General features: G+C 32.2%; 1 protein-coding gene across 5 annotated transcripts in view; it reads right to left on the bottom strand.

The window, feature by feature from the left end:
* The window catches only part of emp (epithelial membrane protein), a 236,494-nt gene that overhangs the window by 96,560 nt on the left and 122,866 nt on the right, over positions 1-17,068 (bottom strand). The gene's annotated exons all lie outside the window — the stretch shown is intronic.

Below are 17,068 nucleotides of genomic sequence, written 5' to 3'. Positions count from 1 at the left end.
ATATATTTGTGTTTTTCATACTCGTTATGTATTTTAAAGACAAACTTTCGATTGTTAATTTGCAAAAAGTCTAATTAAATCCGCTTGAAATTATGAGTGGAGTTACGCTTGATTCTTAAAAACCTCCACCAATAATTTCAATCGGAATTGTGACGCAGCGACAAAAAAAAGTGGTACCAGAATCAATAAAAGGTATTTTATACGGCATTACTGGAAACGTTTGAACACAAATACAAAAGCACCTATTAAATTTAATAACTTCGCTCATAATACTTTTTGCTAAGCCCTTTAATCGGGGGTGTCGCATTATAGTCGTATAAATTATGGCATTTCGCGTCATTTTCAATGCCGACGGCCATAAATAATAAAATCTACAAAAGATTAACGGGTTTGATCCGAAAAATTAACGACAAATATTTAAATATAATACGATCGGATAAACTTAAGTGTGAGAGGACGATATAGACCTACTATCGATCGGTTTGATTTCGTTTTTCGTTAATTTGTCGGTCTGTCAACATAAAAAGGTATAATCAGCGTTTTAAATCTATAGGTATTCAAGGCGTATTCAGAATCGTAAACAGGATTACAAGATACAGTTTTCTGATTAGAAGTATCGCGAATTAAAATACCCATCTATCATTGAAAATGAGATTTTTGAAATCGATTATCGTTCCCCGTAAAATCGGAGTTTCAAGAGCAAAATCGTCTGGAAGTAGGTACTGTACGAACTCTTACACTCGCTACTTCTTTTTACTATATTTTTTATTTGTGGTTTAAACGAGGAAACAGTATTCGGTAGTAGGACATCGCATAATATCCGAGTTGAGTATTAAACCGCTATCTCGATTGAGGAATATCGGATTTTAAATTTACTCTGTAACCTCGCTTAAACAACCTTGTATTCCTTAACTTACGCTTGTATTTGTTACTCTGTTTTAATAATTTATTATTATGAATTACATCGGCTACCGGTTAACGAATACGATTTTAAGCGAAATAAATATTAAGAAAACAGACGCAAAGATAATTACTCGGGATTATAATGCGATAAGGATAGTATAATACAAAGAAAAGATTTTGTTTTCGGCCAAGTCATATTTTACGGGAAAACGGAAAATGTCTGACCCAATTTCTGTAATGAAGCGTTAATAAAATTACTCGGCGAGTTTATTTTTGTCTTATTTACAAGATAATCAGAATAGTTTTATATTAAAAAAGATATCGAGCCCAGGCCTATTTCATAAGACGAAAAAGTTTATCGATTTTTAACCGGTACCGGGTTCACAGGATTTGGCTCCTTTCCGTCAGTATACGATCGGGTTTGTGGGCGATAACAGTTGCTTATGGCGCTTAAAATCTAAACGAATCGTCTGGAAATTTGCACGACGATTTATATACGGGTCGGTATGACCGACTCGCTTCGGATACTATAATCTGAAACCGAATATATAGATGTTCCTTCTTTAAACTTTCATGAATTTTACGATATCTTGAAGAGCCGTCTACGGTATACTTCGCTGCGACAAAAATAATCATGTCAGTTACCGGACGTACGGTAATAAATATTTTGGACTGAATGTAAATTTTGTGGAAACATCATGAGTGATCTCGTTTTTGCGATAGTTTTTTACACGCCTACGAATTTTTTCTTTTTTTTAGGATTTTGATTTAGATTACACTCCTAGAAAAAAGTAATTGCTTTCCTTTGCTGTAAATTAAATTAATGGATTATGACTTATGTCGGCGTAAAACCTTCATTAAAAAACCTTACCTGATAATATTTGCTTGTTTATTTAATTAATTTAGGTTAATAGGTAGAATTTATTAGAATGAGTACCCTTAAAGGGGTGCCAAGTCGTTGACTGACCATCTATTCTGTCTCGCTAGTTAATTATTAGTTAATTTGTTATATTTAGTTATAGGTGTCTGTAAACTACATGTCCTCTGATTCATGGAATGAGTTATTCTGTTTCTAAATAGTAGGGTTTCCTTCAGCAAATTGACCTAATTTGTTCTGAATAGGCCTAATATATTTTATTTCATATCTTTTGTTTCGTTTCTGTATTCGGGAGTGCGCAATATTTTGTTGATACCGAAGGAAACCAAGTAATATTTTTACTATTTTATCCTGTTCGTAAGCTATTCATTATGTAAAAACAAAAAATTATTCTGTTTTCCTTTTATTCGAGGGAATCACTTAAAACCGGTAGAGTATATATAATGCGTTTTATGAAGATCGTATCTTCAAACGTCAGGTACGCATCGTGTTCGTAAATTATTATTCTCGGCGAGCAAAATTGTTCGTTAGTTTTCGTTTTTGCCTTAAAAAAGTGTAAAAATCGATATAAAATCCGTCGGTAATTTTACCGATAAACATGCCTTTAGTTATATCATCGTTTTAAAAGACTCGTTCGCCTTTTTAAAGAAGATAATATACAGACTATCGGATAAACACCACAGGATTAACGGTGTCTGGTTTTGAAGACGGAATCGAATAATCGGGAAATAAGAATTTTACATTTATGACGGATATTTTTTTTACCTAATAATTTTCGTCTATTCTGTTTTAAATTACGGTATTTATTAGTCGTCTATCGGTTTTTAGTTTGTTCTTTCGATTTCTAACAGGATTTTTTCGTTATTTAAACATCCCATTGCAAATTTGTTGATAAACCCCGCCCCCTTCATAGGTCCGTTAATATAAAATATAGGAAACGTTTTTTTTTTTTTTTCAATAACAGTTTCTATTTACGGGTTTGAACTACGTTAATTACTCTTAACTGATAACCGCTTTTTGCAAGCGGTTCGTTGTAAGCCGCAAGGTACTTTGCAAAGTACCGATTTGTAAAAATAATATACATGTAACGCACTTCATGATGAAAATTTGATCGTAGTATAAAGTATAATGGGCGATCGTTGAACGTTTTCTAAAAAAAAATAATATTTCATCGATTTGACTGGTTATTTTTAAAAAGTCACGACTAGTTACTCCAGTGGATTTCGAAGATTTTTTCAGTTTTTTCCGGTTTCACTTGATACAAAAGTGCCAGGCATCCATATCCGTTATATTTTCAGCATATTTACGTAAAAATAAATAATAAAATTTGGTGGCAACTTTTGCCCGTAAATTATAGAGCTGTAGGCAGTGGTTTTCTTTTTTGAGTTAAAGTTGACAAATTATACGGGTAGGATATTCGATCATCGAATTTCATTTTACGCATTGTAGAAGTACTCGGTAATGGATTCGGTTTCTATGTAAAAACGAATTAGCATAGAGTAAATAGTTTAATTTTCATTTATTTAAGTAATGATTTAGCTAAAAATAACTTCATCGTTTTATGTAAATTCAACGACAATTATTCATTTGACTTAAACTTGATAGCTTATTTATTAATTATTTTTTTAAATTTACTTCTTTTAAAAAATATTTTTTTATCATAAAAATAAAGTAAAGGTTTTTTCTTTTTTCTAATTAACAATGGAATGTTTAAATTAAGTAAAAATTTGCTCGTTATAGTATAGAAATTAAATTACAATATTACCGGAGTTAAATCTTAAATTCTGTTTTATTTTTTTCTCTCGAGGAACTTTGCACATAATTTGTCGATTTAATATCTTCATTAAAAGCTTCCTCCATAATTTTAAATTCGTTTACTGTTACCGTATCTCTCGTGATTATAATAATAGTGATTAAGATAATGCTAATCTATGAACGTAAATAATGGTGTACGGATTTTAGTAAAATCAAAATAAAATGACGCGGATGGGTCGTAGGAAAATAGAAAAAGAGTTACATTATTGTAACTTCGGATTCGGGACAGCAAATTTTATCTCGTCGCCGTCTGGATTTTTCAAGCGCCGATGTCTGTAATGAAATACTGATACTAATACCGACATGATTACACCGAAATCATAATGAAAAGCGTTTATACTCCATTTGATTGCACTTTACGGTAATAATAGAGAAACGATACACCTACAACGATTCTGTTTATCGGATAACACGGATTCGAACGAAACTTGTAAAATTTGTATGATCGAAAATAATGTTCTGGAGAAAAAATATTCCTCCTTCAGATACCAGCAGGGAAATGCGCCCTCATTTGATTATTATTAGTTTCAACTCCAAATGCATTATATGTTAAATCCTCTCGGGTAAACATTAATGCCAGCTACATTTTTTTTGCAAATATTTTTGAAGTACAGAAATCAACTCTAAGCGAAGACGTTTCTTTTTTTAATGATAGATCAGAGAAAAACATGTAAAACCAAAATTAGAAATAATCGAAAGATGAAACGACTTTGTAAAAATATTTTTAAATTTTAAACGGGAGTACAATCTCTCCGATCGGTAAAACTGGATTTTTTCCGTTTATACGCTCAGGAAGTACCTAAGCTATGAATGTTGCTGAGTTGACCAAATTAATAAAAATCTAGTTAAGGATTTTACTTTCCCGTAAAAAATATAGGACTCATATTGGTTTTATGACGTCACAATCTCAATGACCGGAAAGTATGAAATTCCTCTTCGACTTCCAATCAATTCCTTAAAAAATTGGTTTGGAGTTCACTTTTATAGAACATGCGCATCCTATTTGTTTTCGACAAAATCGAAAACTTAAATAGGAGTCTTACCCGAAATCCTAAAACGCTATCGTATACAAAATAAATATTCTTCGTGTAGGACCATTGTTTGATTTCAGAATTAACTGGACGCTTTAAAATCAAAAAAAGAAGTTTAACGAAACGGTACATTAATTTTGCCTGACCTGAATCAAAGCTTACTATTTTTTTAAAACGTACTTTTCATTCGTCGACTCTTATTGGTGTCTAATTTTTATATTATTTAAAAGTAAACCGCCAAATCGATATGTTACCGCTCTTCAGTATTCTTTTTCTTGTCTCGTCGACCTTGAAGCAGAAACCTTCATGTTACTCGTCGTAATAGATCTTCGCGTGATTTTTCTCGCTACCTCAATCATCACACTGACATCATCGACAATCCTTCCTCGCTGCTGGCCTTCCCATCCGGATTTACCACGATATTAAAGTAGGAATGCTGGAGGCACGAGTTCGCGGTGAAATCATAAGATTAAAATAGTTTTAAAAAAATCTCTTCGATTCGATCATCCAACCGATACAAAAAGGATGCCATACAGAAACCACCGTACTGAAAAGCGCGGTGTAAAGAATGTTTTAAGCAAATATCGATGATGGTACTCTTTCTCGATTTATCAGGATTTTAATTTTTTTGGAAGGAATGTTATCCGCTCACCCAAGAAATTCAAACCGTTATCAGCAATCGGGTCGCTTGTTGAGCAAGTGATGGAATACAAATATGAATTACCGCTAACGACGTTTATTCCTTTTTCGTTTATTAAAATATTTTCTTTTCCTCTTTTTATATTAAGAATTTTACTTATCAAACGATAAAAAACGCCTGTTAATTCTTCGATATTCTGTGAACGATTGCATGTGTGTATTTACTCTAACGAATGGTACCTAAGATTAGATTCTTTGAGATCATCGTATTTTTTCCTTGTAAAAGGTATACAAATAATATAATCTAACAAGTTTATTATAAAATATAAAATCGGTTCACAATTTACGTAATTTTAAAAATTTCAAGAAAGAGTCAATATAAAAAAATAACATCAGAAAAGGTAGGTAAAGGAAGGCCGATCGGTTTGAACCCGTAAGAGAATGAGGAACGAAAGATCTGTATTAAAATTTTGAATTAGAAAGTAAACGGGAAGGAACAAAAAGAAGGCTGAGATTGGATGGTACATAAAATTAAGGATTTTATGTTTAGGGTTGTGGAGGAGGAAGGGTGAAGGAACGGTCGAGGGATAACACATGATGAGGTTTACAATCCGGCGCCAGATTCAGAATACCGGGTAACGGGAAGAAGAAGAATCCATATAGTTATTTATAGAAATGTCCGTCAGGTTTCACAATTACTGGCTATTTTCAGTAAATATACTTCTTAAAATCCACTATAATATATTTAAAATCGAGTATGAAACTATACATAAAAAACTAAACATGTTTAAAAATGTACGGAAGGCTGTAACGATTACATTTATGATTAATTATGAAATACGGATATCCAGATTAATATTGATAGGCGATAAATATTGAAGTTTCCTCCTGTAATTTTTGTTGCGGTGTATGAATGATAATAGAAAACATTTTTCTTCTGAATTCTTCGCGTTTAAATAAAAGAGAAATGTTATTTTAATACAAAACCACATTTTAAGTAGGAATGACCGTATAATCTACACCGTTCGATTCCGTAATTTGTCCTGATAAAGGTCAATCGTTTGCTACCGAAGTACACTTCGGTAGCAAGAGGAAAAAATAAATTTTTTCATCGATAATTTCATCACAAATTTCCATCTTTTTTTTTTCATTTGTTTTTATGGTATCGTAATAGAAACGAAGTTGTTCCAAGTATTCAAACCGTGTTCTCTTTCGCTAAAATATTCGATACAATATGGAAATCACTAAATCGAGTTGAAATTTCACCGTTTCGTTGAAGATTGTTTAATGAATAATTACGTAAGAAACTTTTTATTTCCATCCGTTTTTGCTTTTTTAACCTTTAAAATGTAAACTTTAAAAAAGTTAGAAAAATAAAACCGCCAGTTTTCACATTCAGTGCCACTAATATTTACTAAATGACGAGGTATAACCTTAATAATTCGCTTCACCTACTTCACGTAGAGATGTTTGCAAATTTCAAAGATGTTTTTATTTTTATATAAAATTTATTTTAGAAAGGTGTAATATTTTTAAAAAAATTATCATCTTAACAGTACAATAACACGTAAAATAATAAGACGATAATTTTAGCGTATTATTTTAACTAAAAGAATGTTATTTTCTGCCGGTGGAATAAAATTTTAAATGTTACTTATAAATATTTTTCCGCACGACTTTTACACTTTTAAACTGTATTTAAATATTTTTCTATAACAATATAGGAGCTACCTTGAGGTACCACGGACAAGATGTAGATTTACATTGCGTTACATAGATCAGTATTTTGTGCAGTATTTTATATTGGCTTTCTTCACTTCGTTTAATAAAACGGAAAATAATCCCTCTCTTGCGGTAGAGTACTCGAAGTTATGGAGAAAGTAACCCATCAGTAAACACGGGTTCCTGAAACTTAGAATCGATTACTGCATAAACGATTTTTAAAAATAATCCGCGAAGAGAACAACGCTTCACGAGATACTGTACCGTGTACAAGATTCTAACTCTTTTGTATGTTTAATAATTTACGAAATCGGTCTTCTTGTTCATTATTTTATTAACGCGATAATAATCCGATACTTTCCACTATCTTTTGTATAGGATTTAATATTCAAAGTAAAATCTCGTGTTGATTGTCGCAAAAAATATAGGTGATTTGTACGGATTAACGTGCCCGATGAGTTCACCTAACCGCAGTAGTGTGACTATTCGATTGAATTTTGACTGACAGCATTAAATAAAATGCCGATCTTATAGCGTACCGTCGATTGTAAGTAGGCAGAAACATATGGAACGTTGATCTAAATACTTCATGAATCGGATGTTCCAGAATAGTCAGCATACAAAAAAGTGTTAAAGTTCACTTACAAGACAGACGTTCTGATCTCGGTCGTCGGGCACCTGAAAAACGTAACGGTCGGGTGACAAAAAATGTTAATAAAGTTATAAAATTTGAATTACTGGTCCAAATTTTATGAACAAGAATGTAAGAAGTGTGCGATTAAGAAACCTTCCATCTAAAGGTCGTTTACCTCGACTCTTACTTTCACAATTGTAACTGGCTCTATCGTACTAAATTTAAATCGTATATTTAATACGGATTGGACACCAGTGACATATCGTTCAGTCGACTGGAAATTTTAATATTTTATACAAATAATTTTCAGACAGTCACCGATAAAATTTGAAAGAACAAAGGATCGGTTATATTAATTAACTCAAGGGTACGAGTACAATTTGACGGTATGGTAGAGTAATCAGACGTTTGTTGTACCTAACGGAGAGAAAATTAATATAGTGTATTTCATCGAAAAGCCTGATCAATTTATCATTTTAAAACTGAAATTTACTGTAGCATATCTGCAACAGTAATTTTTCATTTCTTTAGCGAGTTAGGTAGATTAGCTTTCTCCAATATTTTGTTTATTAGTACCTTAATGTTAACAAATTTGTAACGTGCACCGAAAAAAAATCGAAAAATGTAAACTCTGAATAAAAACCCGTGTTCTGAACTATGTAAAATGTACGTAACGTTTTTTTTTGGCTTAGTAGAAAATTCAGGGTAATATAATTAAAAATAGAAACTACAAATAAATAAACGGCAATATAATAAGCTTACGGAGAGTACGGGGTGAAAAGATTGAAAAAAGAAAATTCAATGCGAGGAGAAATTTGAAAACTATGATAATTCATCAATGCTTATAAGAATATTTTACCGTTATTACAATTTAGCCGAAATAAGAAAATGCTTAGGAAATTTCGATTTTAAAGATTTCAAAGTTAGAAATAAATCTGAAAAATATAAACTAAAAAAAAAAGTTTGGTTTATTTAGCGGAGATCACTGACAAAAATCACTTTGTTGTGGAAGATCATACGAAAAATATTCTGGATATTACTGTGGCGTATGAATCTAAAACACTGAATAGTTTCAAAAAAAATTTTTTTTCTTTTTCTTTTTTTTTTAAACTCGTTTAAACTTTTTAATGACTCGTTTTCCCCTGCCGCAAGTTGCGAAAAATTGTTAAAACGTGTTTCAAATAAAAAAAATTATGTAAAAAAATAACAAAAAACTCTCGAAACATACCAACGATAGCAGTGTGACTGTAATTTTTCCACTTAGGTGTATTCAACATAAGCCAGGCGTCTTTTTAGTTTATGGCTGAGAAAATGATACAGCAAGATTTTTACACCGTAATATTTCCCCTTTTCAAAACCCAAACATCATACAAAATCGGAAACTTAGAACGGAACGGTGGCTTCTAATATGACGATGTTTTACCATGTTCCTCTATATGCATATGGGTACGCAGTACTGAATTAAGGATACATCTTTATTCGACTACGAACACAATGAAATCCTTCCTCACTCTGTCCATCGCGAAATCGAAGGCGTGACTTTCTGAAAATATTCAACGAGAGGCAGATTTACTTGTGAAATGCAATCCGACTTCTTGCTATAACTATAATGAGTAAACAGGATACCAAACCATATGTTACATAAAATAATCTTATATGATATATATTATGTATTTCACTAAAATACATAACTTATTTCATAATTTTCGTATATTTACAATTATAGTAAACAACTATCAACTAATTTCCCATACCATTCGACATTATTCACAGGCATGAAAATAAGTTAGATTAACTATAGTGCGAAAAGTGAAAGATGAAGCCCCTCTTTGACGCCACGTATTTCATCATTGTAAATTTACAAAATACAGAATTTATGGCAGATTTTTAAGCGTGTTCTTTTACTAATTAATTAATCTTCCCCATTTGTAATAAAAACGATCGGACCACATTCCAGCTTTTAATAAAGGATAAATTACCAATTTTTACTTCATTTTTCCTGTTTAGCCTCCGGGAATTATCGTCAGGTATTACTTCAGAGGATGAATGAAGATGATATGTATGAGTGTAAGTGAAGTGTACTCTTGTACACTTCAGGTCGATCATTTCTGAGATGTGTGGTTAATTGAAACCGGACCGCCAAAGAACACCGGTATCCACGATCTAGTATTCAAATCCGTATAAAAATAACTGCATTTACTAGGACTCGAACGCTGGAACTCTCGACTTCCAAATCAGCTGATTTGCTTAGATGCGTCAACCACTAGACCGACCCGGTGGTTTATCAATTTTTACTGACTTTTTCAAATAGACTCGGAAAAATTGTAGAGGCGTTTAAAGAAATGGTTGGAAAATAATTATCTTTGATTTGTAATTATTAATAAGGAAATAAAGAACACGTGGATGATTTTAGTACGCTTGTTTGTATTTCAATAAATGAATTAATAAGTGGAAAAGTGGAAAATAAATTCTGCATTGTAACAGCTGTGACCGAGCAGAGGTATGCCGCAGCGCACAATCGGGTTTGAAGGGCTCATACACGCTGCCAGTTACAGTCAACGTAATGAATATTGTTACTTGTTTATTTTTCAACGCGTTTTTATTTTACTCTTCCAAATTAAATCTATTTCAGATCGGTCAAATTGCAAATAATAGTCCTAAGAACTTTTACAAATATATTGTATTTATAGTTAACATACTAAAACCCTAATCGCAATTATAATTTCATTCTTATAACTAGATTAAATTAACGGATTAAGTGGACGATTTGAGGTGTATTCTTTTTATCGTTCTACAGAGTGTATCGTATCGACTGACTAAACAATTTACGAACGTTTGTGATTATGAATCACAAACGTATACTAATTTTTATGTAATTAACTCCACCGTATAGTCTAAATAATATACTGAATCACGTTTATCTATGTTCGTATAGAACTGTAATATACTCTGTTTTGTTGTTTTTTTAACTGATATGTAGTTGTATGTTTAGTCACGTATTAAAGATACTTTAAAGAAAAATAGTGAAGAACTCATGAAAAAATGATTTGTATCGACGTAATAAATGTGTAAACGTTTACATTGACAGATAAAAAATTGTTTTTTTCAAAAATTTAAATTATAAAATTATAATCTATTATGTAATGAAATAAACACTACGTATCGATAGAATGTTTAAAATATGGTGTAATTAATCTGACAAAGTGATATAGCATATTTTATTCGATTTTTATTTACTAAAAATTATTTGCGAATTATAATATATTTTTCCGATATGTTAATTATAATCGGACATTAATAACTTATTCGGATCAATCTTTTATATAGGAGGAAGGAAAAAGATGACCGTTGCGAGTGCTGGTAATACTAAAGCTGGTCGGTGTATGGCTTTACTGGTACGGTCCTCTCTTTTAAAAATTTAAAGGAATCCGTGTCACTTTTCTCTATATTCCATACTCGTTTAAAATTTTGTCTCGCTTTTCTTTAGTTTCTTCTTACAAAAAAGAGAAAAGGTAACTATTCGACAGCTTCAAACGAATGAGGGTCAAACAGTCAGAAATTTCGACAAGACTGCGAGAACGCATTTAGGGCATATGGTGTTGTTACGTATTTCAAGTCTACGACTAGTGAGCCAGCCAGTTAAAAAGATTGCGTGAAACTGTAAAAAGTAAGTTACAATAGACGTTCGGATGGGAACCGATGAAAACATTCAAATGGATGGCAACAAATGTTGCCTTCCGTTTGTTCGGATACGTTGCAAATGATTATTCGGATACGAACAATCTGTGGCCTCATTTAAGGCGATCGGTACCTAAGGTTGATGAAATTATTTCAAAACAGGGTTTCATGAAGTACCCATTTCATTATAACAAAGCACCTTGGGTTCCGCAAATTCTGTGTAAGGTGGATTCCAACACTTTTAACCCATAATCAGAAACAGGCCTGACAGGAAATTTTCCAAGGCTGCTGAATCCTTTCAACGAAAGGGAAATACTTTTTCGTATCGAATACTCACATGATGAGATATGGGTCCAACACTAAACTAACGAGTCAAAATCGGTGAGTCTGGAATAGAAAGGAGGTCTTGACCTGTAAAAGCTTCAGTCAATTGGAAAAGTCCTCGAAAACATCTTTTGAGACTGGAAAGGCGTATTGCTCGTCGATTTTTCCCACGACGTTGCACTGTAAAAACGGCGTACGACTGCCAGCTTTTGGCAAGTGAAAACAAAGTACAGGAACAAAGGAATCATCAGCCGATAAAAGATGTGATTCTCTTTCAAGACAACGCCAGGACTCACATAACCGTTAACACTAAGACTAAACTGGACGAAATTTTCTGGGATACCGTAAAACTCTGAAAATCCCATTTTTGATCAAATTTAGCCGCCTACGGTTTCTTTTTTTTGGGCTCTTGAAGGAGATAATAGGACGAAATCGATTTCAGACGACAACGAAGTAGAGGTGTTTGCTCGCAATTGCATATGACATGTCCTTAAACATTTTATGAAGAAGGGACATAGAAGCTCCCCCCCCCCCCCCACCAATAGATTGGGAAAAATGTGTAAAACTTCACGAAGCTACGTAGAAAAGTAATAAATATGTTTTGTATTTTTATTCTGTAATGTTAAATGTTAAAAACAACAGTCCGTTTTATAGTCGACTTACCTAGTTATATTAAAATATCTCTTCGGAAGGAGAATTTTTTGTCATAGATCGCGTCGGCTGTGCATCTCAAAGTTGACTCGTACAAAAATATCAGTTAAAAGTTTTCCCTTTATGGAATAAAAATATGGAAATTGACTCGATCGTTTTTATTATAGGTACTACAGATAACTTAATTAAGAAAAGGACAAACTTTAAAACGTTCGGTTCTTCCCGATGATGAAATACGCGACTTCACATTTCATTTTACTCACTACAGTCTAGTTTTTCATTTGTGTTTGATATTGAGACGGTTTTCTCAGTCGTTATTTTTTCATAAATACAATCAGAAATGTTGTATTTCCTTACAAATTGTTCTACAGTTCATGTAAAGTTCTGCTCGAGTAAAAAGGTATAAAAAATGGAGGCATAAATTACTACCACTTTATTGTGTTACCGATATTTAAGCGACAATACGGAAACACATGTATTATATTAAAAAATAACATTAGATTAATTGTAGCGATCTAGAATTTTCAGAATTAAGTAAAATTTGTCAATTAGAATAATGCTAGACGAACTCATGACTAAGAGTTGTAGATAAAATTATACGAAGGAAAAAGGCTAATGCTTGGCGAATGTCCGTTTCCTCTCCACATCTCATGACGTCGTATTAATATTTGCTATCTGCAAATGATACGTATATTTGCGGCGAGGGAATTACTGCAAAACTGTTGCAACTGGTAAAAATAGCCGAGACCAATGTTAACATATCGGTTAGTAATATCTCGACCAAATTCATTTTCCTGGTCCAGGGGCAGTTAAAGTTATTGGGACTCCGATAACTTTAAAATATAGTAAACATTTTTTTATTACCTATTTCATTGAGTATACCACAAAATTTGGTTTTGCATTTATTATAAATTTCACACCGTCCGGTAGTATTAAATAATTATTTTAATTTAGAATATTCGTACTTAAAATTTCATCCTATATTTCAGGAATATTCTTTATAATTCATTCGGATATTATTATTATCTTCTTTTTTGTAATCGGCATAGATAATAAGCGCATACCTTCTCAAGCGGGATAGAGACGGTTCCTGGTCCGACAGTATTGGATGTGCTTTAACTACATTCGACAACTGCAGACTTGAGAAGATAACAGCTGCTTGATACCGTCTCAGGGCTACCGATCTTCATCGGCTTTTAATTAAAACCTATTTTTATCCGGCGGTCCGGGCTACAGCTTCTGTTGTACGAACAAGAAATGGAACTGCTCCTTATCAAGAAAGCCGCTTTAGATATCTACAGACTTTTGAAACGTCGTACGAATCAATCAATATTTTATTTCCATTTCCTATTTTGAGAAAAACTATTTACATATTAATATTATTTATTAATTTAATACGTATTACTCGTCAAAGTTTATAAAATTCAATCGAAGATCAGGGTACAGATGGTTTGCTGGACCGGCGACTCGCATCTTGCTACTTACGACTTCCTGTCGTGGTATGTTACCTTGACTATTAGCAGCATCAATACTATTTCAGATATTCCAGGTAGAACTACTGCGAATCCTATATGTTTTGCTTTGACGAATAACACTAATTAATTTTCTAACTATTATATTTTTGTGTTTTCCTTGACGTAAAAACGTCAGTAAATTTACGACTTCAATAAATATACCGATTAACTGAATAATATGATAATATATCAATTAATATACGACGAGATAATCAGGTAAGCACATCTAAATTGAGCCTGTGGTTTGCTATAGTAAAGAATTGGCTTAATAAATTGCAATCGAGCGGTTAAATGGAGCGGTTGTTTAATCGATTAAATAATGCGATTAAAAATAACCTAATGTAAACTCTTTTGGGATGTAATCAATTTTAGATTTTAAATATTGTTCTCGCTCGATAATAATTTTTATTTCGTTCAGGCTAACAGCCGAATCCATTATAAATAATTTTAATTAATTGTTTGTCACGTCCATTTTTTGTTTGTTTTTAATAAAAATAAAAGTATTATACTTATAAAAATAAGTATGCTAAATAATGAAACTGTATACTGTCGATGCTCTACTCGTCTATGGAATTATTAAGGGGGAGAGATCAAAATAATTATCTCCTCTCATTATTTCAAACGCCCAATCGACGATTTTAGTGTACATATGTAAAAACCACCGATGAACGAGGCGTAACCGAACGCAGGTTTATTTTTAATTTTATTATTTTTATATAATATTAATAGTTTCATTACAAACCATATTTTCTGCCACGGCACATTTCAGTTTTACTTTTTTGAAGTATTATGATCCACTACAAGAATATTATCGAAAAGGTTTTTATTTTCTAGATTCGTTACATCAAATTGTTAAAGGTCTGCCGCTTTTACAAATAATTATATAAAATAAACGAGTTATTAGGCGGTTAAACTCCCGTTATGGACAAAAAACAAACAAATTTATACTTACAAAAATCTTTTAAATAGATGAAGCTGGATTATATTTCAGATTATTCCGTAATATTTAATGATTTTTTTTAAAAACAGAATTAGTTGTTAATTTATTTACACCGAATTAACCGATTCGATTGGAGGTGAAAATTTATAAAATTATTCTAACGAACAAACATACATTTATGTACATCAGTTTGTTACCCGGTAGTTTTTTATTAAAAAAAAAAATTAAATTACAATGCAGGTACACGTATTATGTTTTAAAAGTCTGTACGGTTAAAGAAGTACAAACCGGTTAGGAAAGGATGTAAAGACGTAGATGTGGCTTTCCGAGTCGGAAGGACCGTTACAAGTGGGATAGTCGATAGCATAGACTGAGCGCAAACTGGGCCACTGACAACAGATTATTAACCGACTCGCTCACAGTGTAGATATGCGTATTCAGTTGATGACCGAACAAAAATAAGTATGTATACCGACGCGGTTGTGAAAAAAAAGATTGGAAATGTACGATTGTCAAAAGAAATAAAAATTAACAACAGCTTTTCTGAGCCTAGGAAAACCCCATAGATGAGAGAAATAGTTACTCAAACACGATAAGCGATGCGTGGTACTTCAGATAACAAACGTCTCGAAAAATTACAGAGGAAGTGCTAGATGCCATATATTTTTACGTGACCTCGATCGCAGTTTCGTTTGTATTGATTCTTGTTTTTGCTTTAAGGCCAACTCGTAGAAATAAGAAAAACCGTATTGTTCACTCGTAAAAATATCGTCAGGTACGCGATTAAAAACAATATAGAAAGTCCGTAAAAACATATACCTCCCTAGTTGGAATAAAATTGAAAATTGTTGGAATAGAGTAGACGCAGGTCGCAGTTTTTCATGAACGGTAATTTCTCATCAAACGGTAATGATTTTAACGGAAGTCGGTTAAACGTTGCGATAAAAAAACCCTAGGTCTTGGTTTTTGAAAACGGTTTGCCTTTTCAAAAATTACGTTTTAACATTTTAAGTGCATTTTTGGATCCTTGTTGAAACAACTATTAAAATAATTTCCGATCTCCCGAATAGCCACGAAACAAAAAAAAGTGAAATACCAGTTCAGTTATGCCTCCGATTCAATCTTTTACAGTTAAATAATAACTGAAGGCCATATATTGTAAAACTGCGTATTTTTTAGAAACATATTTTCTTTCAAATTAGCACCCGATGGAGAAATTTTATTTGTAATTTGTTCCGCGACCCGGTGAAACACATATTTCTGTGAGTAAAAGAAACTGAAATCCACACTTTAAACCTCCGTAAGAATTACCCTTCGGTCATACATCGGCTATTTGCAACACTAGAAGATACTTTTAAGATAGATTTAAACCTCACTAACGAGATTAAATAAAATAATTTCGAATGAAAATAATATGAATACGCCTTTTTTATTTTTTATTTTTTTTTCGATTTTTTAATTATTATTATTTTTTTAAATAAATAATTTACAAAATGTAAAAATATTACTTAGTGTCATAATTTTACATAATTTACTAAATCCAAGCATATTTCTGTATAGGGAAATGCTCTAATCTGTGTACTCTTAATAACCCAGATAATACACAAATTATATCATTTCGAAACATACGCTTAAGTAACATTGATAAACTAGTTTTCATATTATTTACTGTTACAGTTTTGACAAAACACAGTCGTGTCGGGAGGTATCACAACTTTTAACATTCATAATGAATATCCAACCTGCGCCATCGGATCAGAAAGCCGGTTTTCTATTACCGAATTATTTGTGTTTCCTGTTCGTATAACATAAATTAAACATGATAACCGAGTGAATAATAATAATCAGGCTACTTTGTCATAACGATGGGAATCCAACCGTTACAGTATAGATTTTATTATTTTGAAGCTTCACAAACACCCGTGTGCACACATACTAAAACACTATATGTTTGTACTTTATATAATTAATAATACATTAAATGAAATAAAGTCAATTACATCGATATTAAAAACTTTCCGTTAAACCTAACAATTAATCTGTTAGGAGTTCGTCTTATACGAACTAAATTGTTTTTGAAACCGAACTGAAACTGTCAGAGCTCGCGTGTGAATGTATATGTATGTTTTTTGGCTGCTGCGACTTCAACTCGAAATTGAATATTTATCAAAACACCAGCCCCTACGTCAGGTCATACGTATTCGCAGGTTCACGGGTTCTGTGGCATTCCTAGTTAAGTAGATTTTCCTACTTTTTTCAGCTAAATACGGGATTTCAGGTGTAAAACTAGTAACATAAATTAAAGGGTTCAATATTTATATAATTTTTACCAGAAGCCTA

Source organism: Lycorma delicatula, chromosome 4 (assembly GCF_047948215.1).
Source record: "Lycorma delicatula isolate Av1 chromosome 4, ASM4794821v1, whole genome shotgun sequence".
NCBI classification, from domain to species: domain Eukaryota; kingdom Metazoa; phylum Arthropoda; class Insecta; order Hemiptera; family Fulgoridae; genus Lycorma; species Lycorma delicatula.
Note: the sequence above shows the minus strand (reverse complement) of the source record. Positions and strands in the feature narration are given on the sequence as shown.